The sequence below is a fragment of the Sycon ciliatum genome, chromosome 10, assembly GCF_964019385.1.
Source record: "Sycon ciliatum chromosome 10, ocSycCili1.1, whole genome shotgun sequence".
In the NCBI taxonomy this organism is placed as follows: Eukaryota; Metazoa; Porifera; class Calcarea; order Leucosolenida; family Sycettidae; genus Sycon; species Sycon ciliatum.
Window position 1 is genome coordinate 6,725,574 of NC_088652.1, and position 14,410 is coordinate 6,739,983.

At 49.3% G+C, this 14,410-nt stretch overlaps 1 long non-coding RNA gene across 1 annotated transcript; it reads right to left on the bottom strand.

Moving 5' to 3' along the window:
* Nucleotides 1–7,273: 7,273 nt before the first annotated feature.
* On the bottom strand, nucleotides 7,274–10,174 carry LOC135825898 (uncharacterized). Its single transcript, XR_010555165.1, has 4 exons — nucleotides 9,509–10,174; nucleotides 9,091–9,145; nucleotides 8,896–8,999; nucleotides 7,274–7,840 (listed from the first exon to the last, which is right to left on the bottom strand). It is a non-coding gene; the product is annotated as an uncharacterized LOC135825898 (long non-coding RNA).
* Nucleotides 10,175–14,410: the final 4,236 nt, after the last annotated feature.

Below are 14,410 nucleotides of genomic sequence, written 5' to 3' on the forward strand. Positions count from 1 at the left end.
TGTGTTAGCTCCTCCAGCCAATTCGTTGTGGCACGAGTCATGTACATATTCCTTACTTAGTTAGGCAACCTAAAACTCCTTGATGTAGCTGTATTGGGCGTCAAACTAACTATCCGGTACTTTATTGGGTTGGTTCACATAAGCAAAATCGGAATTCAAGCACAGTATTTGTATTTTGTATTTTATTATATTTAAGGATTTCCCAAAGGCTTTGGGCCTGTCGAGGGGATCTCCTGCAAGAAGAATGAAATGACAACTTTATGTAGAGGGAGCAGTTAATTTAATCGAGGATAGGCTAAGGAAATAGATCGAGGCATACAAAATCTGGTAATTAAGGAGTTGGGATACCGTCAGTGTAATGAATATACTGGCGAAAATGCTGATAGAGAGAATGTTTGACTTCGGGGAGGCTGGTTATAGAGGTAAGAGAAGGCGGTAGGCAATTCCATAGCATTGCAGCTTTGTTGGAAAGGAGGGAAGAAACACGCACACGGTGATAAATGATACTGATAATTAGGGGTGAAACAATTATACCGAATACTCGAGTACTCGCTCGGTTTTTTCAGAAATAATCGTACTCGGAATAAATCAGAGTACTCGTTCATACGTGGTACATGCATTTACCACATAAATCTGCAGTTTCAGAGCAGCAGTCGGCAGATATTGATGTGCAGACTGTGTGGTGAACATTTGTTCACGAGTAGAGAGAGCCCAAATGACCCAGCAACCACTATACCAGAGAAAAATGGCAGCCACTCGGTTCAAGCAGGATTGTATCATGTGATTTAAGGCCCTCGGTGTGCAATTTATAGGAGATGAAGAATACTCGAATACTCGAATATTCGATCGGAGAAAATCAGAGTACTCGAACTCGGGATCTCAATGCCAACTTTCACCCCTACTGATAATTAATGTTAAGTTTGTTTGGTCTTCTTGGACTTGAAGACAGTGAAAGGTGAAAATGTTGGAGGTGTTCTGGAGATATATGGACGTGTTTAAATAGAGTAACAAGAGCTGATACTTGTCTGCGAAAGTACAAGGACTCTAAGTCACAAAGGGCGTTTAACTGGGACTTCGCTTCGCATCTATCTACATTGACTTTCTTATGTAGCAAATACTTCCTAGCTACTCTGGCTTGTAAAATATTGAAACGCTCCAGCTCAGCTTTGGTGATGGCATAGGACCAGGCCGAGGTGGCGTGTTCCAGGGCGGGTGTCAGAAGAACCTATGGGAGAGTCGGAGGTAGGGACAATTAGAACGGCATAGGCGGTGTCTTCATGTACAGTACTGTCAGTAGTGAAACCTCGTTAGGAAGAACACTGATAAGAAAAAATTCAATGTTTGCTCCGTATAACATACGGATAAGAAGAACTCCCGTTATTAGAACTCCCGTTATTGCGAACAAATATCAGCGGTTCCTTGGTGTTCGTCCTAAAGAGGTGTGACTGTACGTATAGCCCTGACCATGCATGTATGCAAACGATCAGGACTCAGCTACGCCATGAGCGTTTGTTTGATTCATGCCTAAAAACAAGTAGCCTGGAGATGTTTTTGTACAAGTAAGCGATTTCAGCCTCTACTCGGTCTTATCCTCACATAATGAAGTATTATACCAGTAAATCAACGCAATCCTAGATCCTGTCCCCGCAAATTATGTTTTATGTGCACATCCAGCAAGGCTGTTTGTCTTAAAAGTAACTGTCCTCGCCAGGTCAGCACGCCACGTCCTGTCGCTTTCGTTTGTCGCGTTAGTTCTTTCCAAATTTTGCATTTTGTTCATCGTATCTCTCTCTTTCTCTTTCTCTGTTTCCCCCGTCCCCGGTCCACATCCTCTCTTTTTTCCCTTTATCATGTCCCTCGGTCGATTGTCCTCGTTCGTGGATGCTGCATGATGTAGTCTTCTGCCACCCTTCTGTTCTACCGGTACGCGGTACATGTATTACTCGTGTTTGGTCTGTTCTGTTCCTTCATTTTTGTTCTTCATCGTTACTTTCCTGGTTTTTCTTGTTTGTTTTTGCTCTTTTGTGTTTTTGTTTTGTTCTCCCCTCTCTCATTTTTGTACGGATACGTGGCACAATTTGGCAGAAGCGAGGTGGGCAAACCCGCCCACTACGCGGACGTGCTTATAATAATAATAACTATAACTGTGTAAGTAACACTGTTACAGACAACAGTAATTATTACTGTTGTCTGTTTGCACTGTATGTAATGCTCACAATGTTGGACGGTTATGCATTAGGCATTGGGGATGAGTGACCTGTCGAGAATATGTGACAATTGTGTCTCAATGCTTTTGTCTTGAGCTGGGCGATGAGCTAGCCCAGGTAAGGTGCGAAGCCTCTGGTTTAGGACAATTCGAAGAGTCTCTGAGCCACACGTGTGCTCCAGTTTGGACGTCATGAGATCCCTGGACACTCAAAAAGCCATTTGGGGAATAATAATTGTTAAATGACTGAACTAGCTTCAACTGAACTACTGCAAAATTAATAATTACAGTACATACACTCGGATAATGAGCCAGTATTGTAAAATGGAATAAGAAAAGACATGGTAATGAGTTATGAAGCAACTATCCACGGCTGTAACAAGATAATAAGCAGTCAGAACGTGCGATAACAGGGCACAAAACTGACAGGCTACTGAGACATTCAACGTCCTAAGACCTAGCTCTAACACATCTCCAGTGTTCAAACCAACAGCCTTCAAACTTGGAAGGTTCAAGGTTGAGTAGGACCAAGGAGGGGAAGACGGTGAGCGCAGCGGAAATGTGCACAAACTAAGTCCCATGGCAACAAAGAATGCCGACTGTTACAGGACGATGAAGAGACCAGTTGATAACATGACAATGCGGTCTAACTATAATTCAAATCTGTCCCGAGGTTGCCATCATTGCTATCAACACCTACCGGCCGGTCATCATCACGCCTGTTCGTGGATGGTGAATCAATCCCCTCGTGCGAAGGTACGACCCAAGCGGACCGTCTAGCTATGGCTATGTATGCTCTTGGCACAGTCCCATTGATCCAGGTCGCAACCCCAGGCACAATCCAGGCGAGGTTTGCCGACGATTCGACATGCAGCCGTTGGGAAGCTCGCCAAGCTGAGAGCGTGGTGATCAGCCCTCTCACTCCATGGCCCTTCGTTTGGGTACTTTCCGAACGCTGGGAAAACCGTTCTCCTAGTGAAGCCGGATCACGCTACGCAGGTCCAGGAGCTCTTTGGCGACACCGACATCATAGTGAAGACGGACGGCCACCGACACCTTGGTGCAGCATTAGGCACTCCTGCCTTCTGCCAAGCATACACAGCTGACAAAGTGGCCCAGTGGTGCCAGGAAGTCCAGACCCTAGCCAATGATTTGCCATGACGCAGCCACAGGCAGCGTATGCGGCCTTCAGGCATGGACCGTAGGCTGCGCCACAAATGGTCGTTCCTAGCCCGAACCGTGCCCGACACTGCGGATAGCCTTTCCCGACTCGAAGCATGCATCAGCGAGCACCTACTTCCGGCCCTCACCGACCGCATGGCGCCTGGTCAGCAAGAGCTTTCCATCCTCGCACTCCTGTGTTGTCATGGAGGGCTGGGCTTGATTGTCCCCGCCTCGCTGTCGCAACAATTCGCAAACTCCGTCAGCATCACCATGTACCAAGGCCCTGGTTGAGCGCATCCTCCTCCAGCAGCACACCATGGAGGGCATCTCCGGCCTCACCAAGCAAGCTAAGAGCGCTGTTGTTAGATCTTCAGCTCGGCAGCGGGAAAAAAAAGAAGTAGCTTCCTTCCTTGCCGACTGCAATGCTGCCGACCGCCGTGCCCTGGAGCTCGCCTCTGAGAAAGGAGCATCCAGCTGGCTTACATGCCCACCATTACAGCGACACGGCTTCACACTGCACAAGGGTGCCTTCCGTGATGCGCTTGCCCTTCGTTACGGCTGGACTTCCGCAAGACTGCCATCCACGTGCGCATGCGGCAAGAGATTCGACGTATCGCATGCCCTGAGCTGCTCCACCGGAAGATACCCAGCCATGTGCCACAACGAGCTGCGCAACACCACTGCCTCGTTTGATTGATTGATTTTATTTGGATTGGCGAGACCAAACGAGCAGGAGTGCTCAATAACAGGGTAGCGAATGGTTGAGTTGTGCTATGTGACAATGTAGTGTGTGGGTGGGGTGGTGGTGGTGGGGGGAGGGGGGGGGGAAGCTGCGGAGGCCCAATACAATGTAAGGGGATGGGAGGAGAGAAGGCCAGCGGAGAGTCAAATTCAGAAGAGGGAGGAGAGAATAGCTGAAGTACACGGTTACTGAGCGAATTCAAATAAACCAAACAAACAGCAAAACTAGTACACAGCTCACGAGAATAAAGAGGACTGGAGCACATAATTGAACTGCTGATGTACACAGTTGACGAGAATAAAGACAGGAGCACAGAAATGAACGGGAGGCAGTCTACGAAGTGGTGGTACCATCGATGCATGCACCACGGTACATTATCATATTATCGGCTTTGCAAATTTCGTGGGTACTGAATACCATGGTATGACCAACTGTGTAGCAGTCTACAACGTGTAGGGAATGGCAGCTCGGCGGAATGCTGGGGTGTTGCCCATGGCTCGCACCGTGTCAGGTATATGGTTCCATAACAGGCAATCGCGAGATGCCGGTCGGCATTGGCCTGCTCGGCTTCTGGCTATTGGTTGTTGCAGGCCCAGACTGCGCTGAAGGCGAGTTGCTCCGCAGTTGCGAACAAACAGTACCTGCAGAGCAGGACTGGCACGGTTATGAACGCACCGCCATACCAGCACGAGCAGTTTCTGGCGATATACCTCGTCCATGCGATAAACAGAGAGCCTCTCCAAGAGGTCACTGGCCCTGGTAAATCGTGGTCGTCGGAACACCGCCCTTGCTGTGCGGTTATGGGCCACCTGCAAGCGGTTTAGCTGGTTGTGGGTCAAGCCAGAGCCATATGCTGACGATCCATAATCAAATCCGGCATGATGACAGATAGGAAGTACTTGCTTCGACTAGCTAGAGTGAGGCAACGTCGCGCCCGCCACAGACTACCGATCTTCCTAACAGTGCGTGAGATGCACCGGTCAACTTGCGGTTGCCAGGCCATTCATTCATCGATCAAGATGCTGAGGTATTTCGCGCTGGTGGTGTGCGGAAGGACATCATTTCGACAGCGTACAACCATGTCCGGCTGCTGCCCACTGCTGCTGGTAAAAAACAATACATTGCTCTTCTTTGCATTTAGTACAAGACCACGAGCGTCCAGCCAACTTGAGAGGGAGGTAACCGCCAAGCTGAGCGCATCAGACATCTCTCACGCTGTCCGTCTCGCACATGTCAGGGCGATGCCGTCCGCAAACTGCAGTGATGATGCTGGCGCAGATTCAGAGGGGACATCTCTGGTGTATATGGAGAACAGCATGGGTCCTAGTACAGAGCCCTGCGGCACACCACAAGTGCACGGTACAGTTCTGCCCAGTCGGGAACCCATACGAACGCGTTGATGGCGCCCAGACAGATAGTCCCGAAACCATTTCAGGGCTGTGCCGGAGATACCGATGCTGAACAAGTCCTGGATGAGGGTGGCATGCTTCACCTTGTCGAAGGCTTTACTAATATCTAACAGGCATGTTGCTACAACAGAACCATTGTCTCGGGCTTGGAGGACGGTGTCTGAGAGCAGTGCCAGTGCATCTTCGGTCGAGTGTCCAGGGCGGAATGCAAACTGGGTGTTAGGGAGAGCTGGGTCGACGAAGTCAATCAGGGCTTTCTGCACCAGCTTTTCGAGTAGCTTAGAGATCACGGGTAACAGCGACACAGGGCGGTAGTTTGTGGGCACGGATGGGTCTCCGGCCTTGAACAGGGGTGTGACGTGGGCTAGCTTGATACCTCTTGGCACTTCCCCGCTGGACAGGGACGCATTAAACAGTGTGACCAGTGAAGGGGCAGGGATATCAGCGCTATGTTTCAGTACAAAACCGAGTATGTCGTCACTTCCTGTGGCCTTGGTCGTGTTGATTGATCGTAGTAACCGCTCAACTTCCCTGACAGTAACCAGCGGAAAGGAGATGAGACATTGCTGTGGGGGTGGTCCGCTTGGTATCTGGAGACTTTGCGGCCGGTTGGTGTCCGTGATAACCTTGTGGAACGCGGTGGTTACTGCATCCATAGGGCATGCGGGCTCCTGGTGTTGACGGCTTCGTCCTGTGACCTGATTGATAACCGACCACATTTGACGAGGATTAGAGTTGTTCTCACTGCACTGGGTGCGGAAGTACTCATTGCGTTTTCTGCGGTACGCATTTGAGCATGCAGATCTGGCTCGCTTGAAGTCCTGATGTGCCGCCCAGTCCCCTTTGTTCGCAAGCCATTTCTTGTGGAGTCGGATTTTCCGCTGATTTAGCTGGAATAAGTCTCTATCCGACCAGGGCGGGTTTGATGGCCGTTTCCCCTGACTTGTAAGAATCTGCGGAGCATGCCTGTCCAGCACGTCCATGAACCCTCCATGCCGCTGGTGCCACATTTGGTGCCCGTCGGATCCAGGTGCAAATGCATTACCCATATAAAAACCGCTCTGTGAGCGGTTCTGAAAAACCTCTACTGGTGCAGCCCCGTCGTAAAAGTAAGAAATTAGAACTGGCGCATTGTCCTCCCAAATGTGAACTGATCCACCTAAATCGCGATTGACGGGACCCGAACGCACCAGTAGCACGAGGTTCCTACCTGTGGATGCAGCTGGGGATGCTGGTCCATAGCCAAAGCCAAAGCGGCAAAGGTGGGCTTCGGGGTAGATCTAAAGTGTTGTATGGTAACTTGATCAGCGCCGACGCCGGCTGTGATCCTGTGCCCTCCCGACCTCGTGCTACTGGTGCGTTCGGGTCCCGTCAATCGCGATTTAGGTGGATCAGTTCACATTTGGGAGGACAATGCGCCAGTTCTAATTTCTTACTTTTACGACGGGGCTGCACCAGTAGAGGTTTTTCAGAACCGCTCACAGAGCGGTTTTTATATGGGTAATTTCAGTTCTTTTTCTGTTCCCTCCCCACCCCAGCCCAGCTCCGAAGATAAACATGGTGAGCACGCGCGCGATGCACTGTATGTAGCCATGCAACTGCAGTAGCACACTGAAACATTCCAGCCCTCCCCACCTTGCTACCCCGCACACAGACACCTTGTGACAAACACGCACATGCACATGGCACACACACACATGGGCACGCACACACATACATACATACATACACACACACAACCCAAACAGGAAATTCTTGATGAACATTGTATAATGCCATGGAAAGCAGTGGCCACCATACTTCAGGAAGTCAGTTGTGAAACAAAAATAATTCAACTACAATGTGTAGGTAAGCTGGCGGCCAAAGCACAACATTGCAAACCGTGATGATATTTGCCTAAGGATTGCAGTTTGCAGACCACACCATGGAAGCAGTGAATACAGAATTATGGTAATGTCATTTAAAGACAAGCAAAGAAGTGGCCACCATACACCAGAAACTTGCAGAAAGTCACATATCCAACAGATAGAGAAGTGAACAGCATCTGGTACAGCACACACAAAACCAAGCTGACCTGATACTCGTCCGAAGATCGTAAGTGGCAGATCCTTTTCAACGATAGCATGCAGGTGTACGTTACACGCATTGACAAAATCTGACTGTGTCACCGGCATACATTGTCATCACATGCATACCCCACAAGTTACACACATGCACAGTAGAAGCACAATAAAAGCAATGGAAAAATATGAAGGGGTTGCTGAAGCATCTTCACACTTCAATTTCAGACTTCGATGTGGTCGTCACGGGGTGATATACCTGCAAGATACAAGTGATACAGAAAGAAAGCATAAGGTCGTGAGGTAGGCTATGAGACACCACAAATGGGTCACCTACATGTATGTTAAGGGCTGGTGTACACACACACGCAGAATTATCATAATCGAGAATTTCCCAAACTACAGAAGAGCAATAAAATCCATTTGCATGCACAGGAGAAATTTTGCAGTATGATGCGCAGCTCGGGAATACACCTGTTGGCACTGGATTACATTCCCATTGGAATTCCCATTCACGTGGGATTCACAGAAGCAATTTGGCAGTGTGCTGCGTAATGCGACACGACCTGCGATTCTGCGTGCGATGCAAACTCGCACAAAATACCATTCACAGAATCACGACAAGACGTCAGCGATGCAACAGCGCCTTGCTGACGTGCCTCAAGTCAAAGCTCAATTTGGCAGTGTGCTGCGTAATGCGACACGACCTGCGATTCTGCGTGCGATGCAAACTCGCACAAAATACCATTCACAGAATCACGACAAGACGTCAGCGATGCAACAGCGCCTTGCTGACGTGCCTCAAGTCAAAGCTCAATGAGAATGCGTTTGTCGGTTACAACTGGTACAAATGTACAAGCAATTTCTGAAAATGCTCCTGTGAATCGTGCTTTAAGCAGTGCAGGAATGTCCCTCCTCCGCTCCCCCCCCCCCCTCCACACCCTCAGGGAACTTGACAAGGAAGGGTGGTCTTCGCGGTTCCCAACATCTATTTGCAGTTTCTGGTCTCCACTATGTCTTTTCAATGGGGATTTGTACGTACCATAAAAGCAAGCCTAAAAAATGAACAGCACATTTGCCGTCCCCCCACTGGGGAGGATGCATTCCACAGCTATCCTGACAAGATATTCCGAGAAGCGGTGCTGAGTGCAATGCATTGTGAAACTGAAAAAGCTGACCAAGCCGCGGCATATAACGTCTAAACTTCAATTGTAGTTTGCCAGCTGACTACTTTCAAACTCCATGTAGGTTGGAGTACAGCTGGCTTAGAAGTTGACAACAACGGCGCACGCACATAAGCAATGGCCACCTTACCTGTACTGTAGCAGTACTTCCGAGTTCCCGTATGGGAGTGCCCACACTGTGTGTGCAATAGCAGCCTCATCGGACCAGTTCAATGCGACGCGGACCGTCCGACACTGAGGAGGACATTGAAGAAGTCAGAGACAGGAAGAATGGTTGATTTACAATTCAACTAGCAAGGCTGCACACCCACGAGGTTCCACTCACCATTGTGCCGTCCTTCTTGGAATGCAGAAATAACGCTTCCTCTCGAGAACGCAGCCTGTGACAGAGAAAAAGGAAGGAGCATCGCCATCGGCATTGGTCCTCTGCTATCACCGATTGCCGAGTTGCACAGTTCACTCTAACAAGACTGAGGATGCTCTAGAACTCCCCATCCATACCATTATTGGAGTAAGAGGAAAGGTCAGATTGCCTAGTTCCTAGGGCCTAGTATTCCTGGATGCCAGGATGTGCTGCCCCCCCCCCCCGCCCCTCCCTTCTACTGCCTGGAAAGGGCAACATATGTGACAGCGTTCACCAGTACAGTCGGAGGAGAACATGGGAGAAGGCAAAAAAGGGCAACACACATGAATCCCTTATAAACAAGCAGTGGCAACTCTAGTACCAGCAATGTTGGACTTACATCCCAGCCATTGCCGCCGGATTCAGCGGCTTCTTCTTCTTCGTCTCCCATCTTGGAAGCACTCCTTCCCGTAAGTTCAGTCCTGGGATCGGGAGTACAGTCGGAGGAGGACGTCGGAAAAGGCAAAAAGGCAACACACATGATTCCCTTATAAGCAAGCAGTGGCAACTCTGGCACCAGCAATGTTGGACTTACATCCCAGCCATTGCCGCCGGATTCCCACGCTTCCTCTTCGTCGTCTTCCAGTTCCCAGGTTCCATCTTGCAAATACTCCTTCTCGTAAGTAAGTGCAGTCCTGGCCTGGGTGGATGCGCAGTACATTGACGATGGCGGAGATGGAGCAGGTCAGGGAGCCCTATAGGGGTCCCGAGAGCAGATTGTGGCCAAATTCGGGACGATGCCGGACGCCAGTCAGTATGAAGTAGCGAATTGCGGACCGCCACGTAGATTGGGGTCGCGGGGTCATAATCCATGGGCACTACTCGTACGTTGCTCCAAAAAAGGGCACTGCACTGTTCCACAGTTGCTGTTAGCTGTCGCCAAAGGCACTTGGTAGGCCGGTAATTGGGTCACGTGTCAACAAAGTGTCAACAACGTGTCGACCACGTGTCTTTAGCGGTACACTAATTTTGGTGTCCCCAAACTGAAAACATCGAGCACCAGTATGGAAAGGCTTTAGACAGAAAGCCTTTCCAATACAAGTTGGCTGCGATGAGGTCACGCCGAAAAGACTCGAAGTCCATCCGGTGTAGATGGCGTTTCTGTGCACAGTCGCGAAGGATGTGGCCATGAAGCCAGGGCTGCAGCCTCTGAGCGGCGAACAGCTTCGCCACCGTACAGCCATCCACGACGATAGCGCACGCATTGATGTTGCTGCCAGTGGAGTGTGGGGCAGCCAGTTTGAGCGGATCCTTTTTCGATGTACGCTGGGTTTGCTCAGTCCCTGCCCTCCACGTACACGGCGCGACATGAAGGCGAGAAGCGTCGCTGTTATGAAGAATGTGTCAGAGAAGTCGAGAGAGCATCATTTGTGCCCCTGGTTTTCAGCGCCACAGGCGGCACCGGAAAGGCTGCCTCCACCTTCCTGAAGCGGCTGGTCTGTATGATGTCTGAGAAAGAGAACGAGTCCTACAGCGTTGTAATGGCTCATATCAGATCAGTGTTTGCATTCAGCTTGGTCAGGTCTGCCGTTGCAAGCCTGCCCGGCCACCGTCGGCCCGGTAACAGCCACGGTTTAGCGATGTTGCAACGTCCTCAGCTTCGTTGGCTGCTGCTGAATGTCAGCGGTCGCTATAACTTTCTTCCCAGTTGCTAAGTCTATCCTGTTTCTTTGTACGGGTTTTTTCTTTCTTCTTATTATGACTCTTTTACTATCCGGCGTGTATTTACCAACACATCGCCGGGAGCTGTCTTGACCAAAAAAAAGTTTTAACACAATAACTCAAAGCCTCTTGTACTTGTACGGGCAAAACAGACTAAAACAATCAGCAAGAGTTCATCACCCCCATATCATAATATAAATGGGGGTTATGAACTCTTGCAATCAGGCTGTCTTGTCTCTTGAGCAAAGTCACTCCCAAAAAAAAATAATGCAGGCCTGAGATCATGATCTGAGCTCATGTTACGTCATGACATTAAAAAATAAATAAACGACGTAATTTTATAATAGCTATAAAGAGAACAAATTCTGCTGTCATCGCCACACTACATATACACCAAAGTCATGATGGTTTACCAAAATCGATTTTCTTGTCACAATCATCAGTGGAAAGCCGTGACTGAAGAATAACCATGCCAAATCAAAAATTTATATGTAGGACTCAGTATAGAGTCCATGCACTATATGATGTCCAGCACCCTATATAGAGTCCATTGGTCCAAAATCCACTATACAGAGTCCAGGAGTCCACTCAGTTTTGATCAGCTTCATCCTGCCGCGCAATCCCCTATTGGAAAGGCTTCCTGTCTGAAGCCTTTCCATACTGGTACTCGATGTTCCAGTTTTGTGACACGAGAATGGCACGAGAATTAGTGTACCGCTGAGTGTACCGCTATACACGTGGTCGACACGTAGTTGACACGTTGTTGATACTTTTTTGACACGTGACCCCGTCAACGGTCTGCTTTAAGCTAGCTTTGTGCCAATGCCACTCGGTAAACGCCGATGTCGCGCACGACAAAGACGACTATCCCGTACGCGAAATAGTTGAGAACTGCATGACGTGGACCTGACGGCAAGGACAACTGCGAGGATGCCCCTTTCGGTACCCCTGACGGGAAGGAGAACTGCAGAAGTCGACGAAGTCGAACGAGGAGGCCCCTTTTCCGTACCCCATACTGCAAAGTGCCATTGATGGATACCTTTTGCACCTGGAACGACCCCTTAAACGCTGTCGCGGCGACTATCCCGTACGCGAAATAGTTGAGAACTGCTGACGTGGACCTTTTGCACCTGGAACGGCCCCGTAAACGCTGTCGTGTCGGCGGAGTGAATGTGCAGGGTATTAGTCTAGGGTGAAAAGAATTGCTGCAAAGACGTCCCCTCTACTAGGCTCTAGGCCTTTGCCTTTGGAGACATCGTCGGCGAACTGAATGCGCAGGGCGAAAAGAATTGCTGCAAAGACGTCCGCTCTAGGCCTTTGGAGACATCGTGGGAACTCCTTCCGGTACTATACAAACTGCTGACGTGGCCGTGGACATGTACATGGAGAGTCATGGTGGGACTTCATATACATGGATACATGGTGGGAATTCCTTCCGCCACCCCCGTACCGCAAAGCCAACGGTGGGGAAGGAGAAGTGCAGACGTGCAGGAAGACGAACGAGGAGGAACCAGGACGAGCGAGCAATGGCAGGACTAGCTGGACCGTAAGTAATAGCTGAATTGTGCATGACAACTAACGTTACTTGACACCCATGCGGCACTCGCCACTTGCCATTGCATATTTCGTGTCCACTAACAATGTCTCTCCTCTGCCCCCTGTGTGTCCACGGCCCTGTTTCTGAATTGGCCCGATGAATCGAATGTCTTCCGCAACTGGAACGGCCCCGTGAACGCTGTCGCGTCGGCGACTGAATGCGCAGGAGGGAAAATATTGCTGCGAAGACGTCTCCTCTAGACGACGGTAAGGCACCCATTGATATGTTGCCAGTGTGTGCCAGGGTATCGCGCGATGGTGAATGAGGAATGATGAAGGGTACGGTGGGACTGTAGACCTGTTACCTTCTACTAACACGTTATCAGGTGGAGAGTGTCTTGTACTCATGTTATCAGGTCGAGAGCGTATTGTAGTCACTCTCTCTATTCCTGTACTTCATTACGTTTAAGGTGTACGTATAAGGGCGCGCTCACACTGCGACCATGAGCAAGCGTCCATGCGTCAGCAAAACGCAGAAACGTGGCAGTCGTGCTCACACTAGCCGTGACTAGGCCTCATACACGCGTAGACGTGAAGTTGTCACACAAACTTTACGAATTGCAGCTCGTATCCAAAAGAGTTCGTGCGTTTCCTAATAAAGTTGTGGCCCGTTTTGGATGTAATTTTCGCATGTTGCATGTTGGATCAAGTGCCTCGTGGCTCGTGTTCTTGAAGTCGACGAAAATAATTCCGACATACAATCATGTAGGTTTGGACTCTTGAGGGGCTGCCGCTGACATCCAAGCGCTTTCGCTTTCCTGACCTCGTGGTCAGAGCAAGTGCCGGTGCAGTGGAAATTCCGGTAATGGTTTCTTTTGTCTGTTGCCGAGATGAGAACTGTATTTTCCGATGATATGTAACTGAAATGTCTTGAGGTATGGCATTCCATCATCGCAGAAAAGTAGAGAAAGATGATTTCCGAAACCGAAAAGCCATACCAAGCTGCCATCGTATTGAACGAGTACACTATAGAAATTGGTCACTGACCCGTTCTACTGAGAGCGAAGCAACTACAAAAACAAAATTGACATCGTCCAAAAAGGGCAAAGAATGCAAATATGGCGGTGCGTGCGTACAGGACCACAAATACGAAATTTTATAAATGTGCAAATGTCGAGGATGACATCGACAACCGCCGAGTTTCATGAATCAACACACCGGAATTTGAGAAAATGAACATACTTCAGGCCAGGTTGTACACAAATACGCTTCACGTCTACGATCATGTTGCCGCCAAGTCGTGGCACCCCCCTCCGGAGGTCGCGGTCACGATTTGAAACGTGGTCGCGACGTTTTGGTCAAGTTCATGCCGTTGCCATGCAACTTGGCCGCATGGCCGCATGGACGCTGGTTTTGGTCGCAGTGTGAGCGCGCCCTAACTTCTCAAAAAAATTAATGGTCCACAGTCGTGTCGGAAGGGTACGGTGGGACTGTAGACATGTTACCTTCTAAAACGTTATCAGGTGGAGAGTGTCTTGTACTCACGTTATCAATATATCAGGTCGAGAGCGTATTGTAGTCACTCTCTCTATTCCTGTACTTCATTACGTTTCAGGTGTACGTATAACTTTTCCAAAAAATTTAATGGTTCACGTCTTCAGATAGAGAGCGTATTGCACCCATTGTCTAGTCTCTGTAGTGCATTGAGATTTTGTTGATCGAACATGAAATGGACACACAGACAAAGCCAGGCCAAGTACATGGCGAGATGTCGCCAGAAGAACGTCTTCAGGTAGAGAGCGTATTGCACCCACTGTCTAGTCGATTTTGTGGATCGCACATGAAATGGATACACAGACAAAGCAGGCCAAGTACATGAGAGAGTGGACGATGTGCAGATAGACACGGCCTGCGGGTACTTCATTAAAGTTACCCGTGACATAACTAGGATAAAAGTTAATCACTGCAAAAACATTGCCAAGTATGTGAGCACTTTGGACTTGACAGAAGAGTGCACGGGCGACGTTGACAAAACATACCGCGG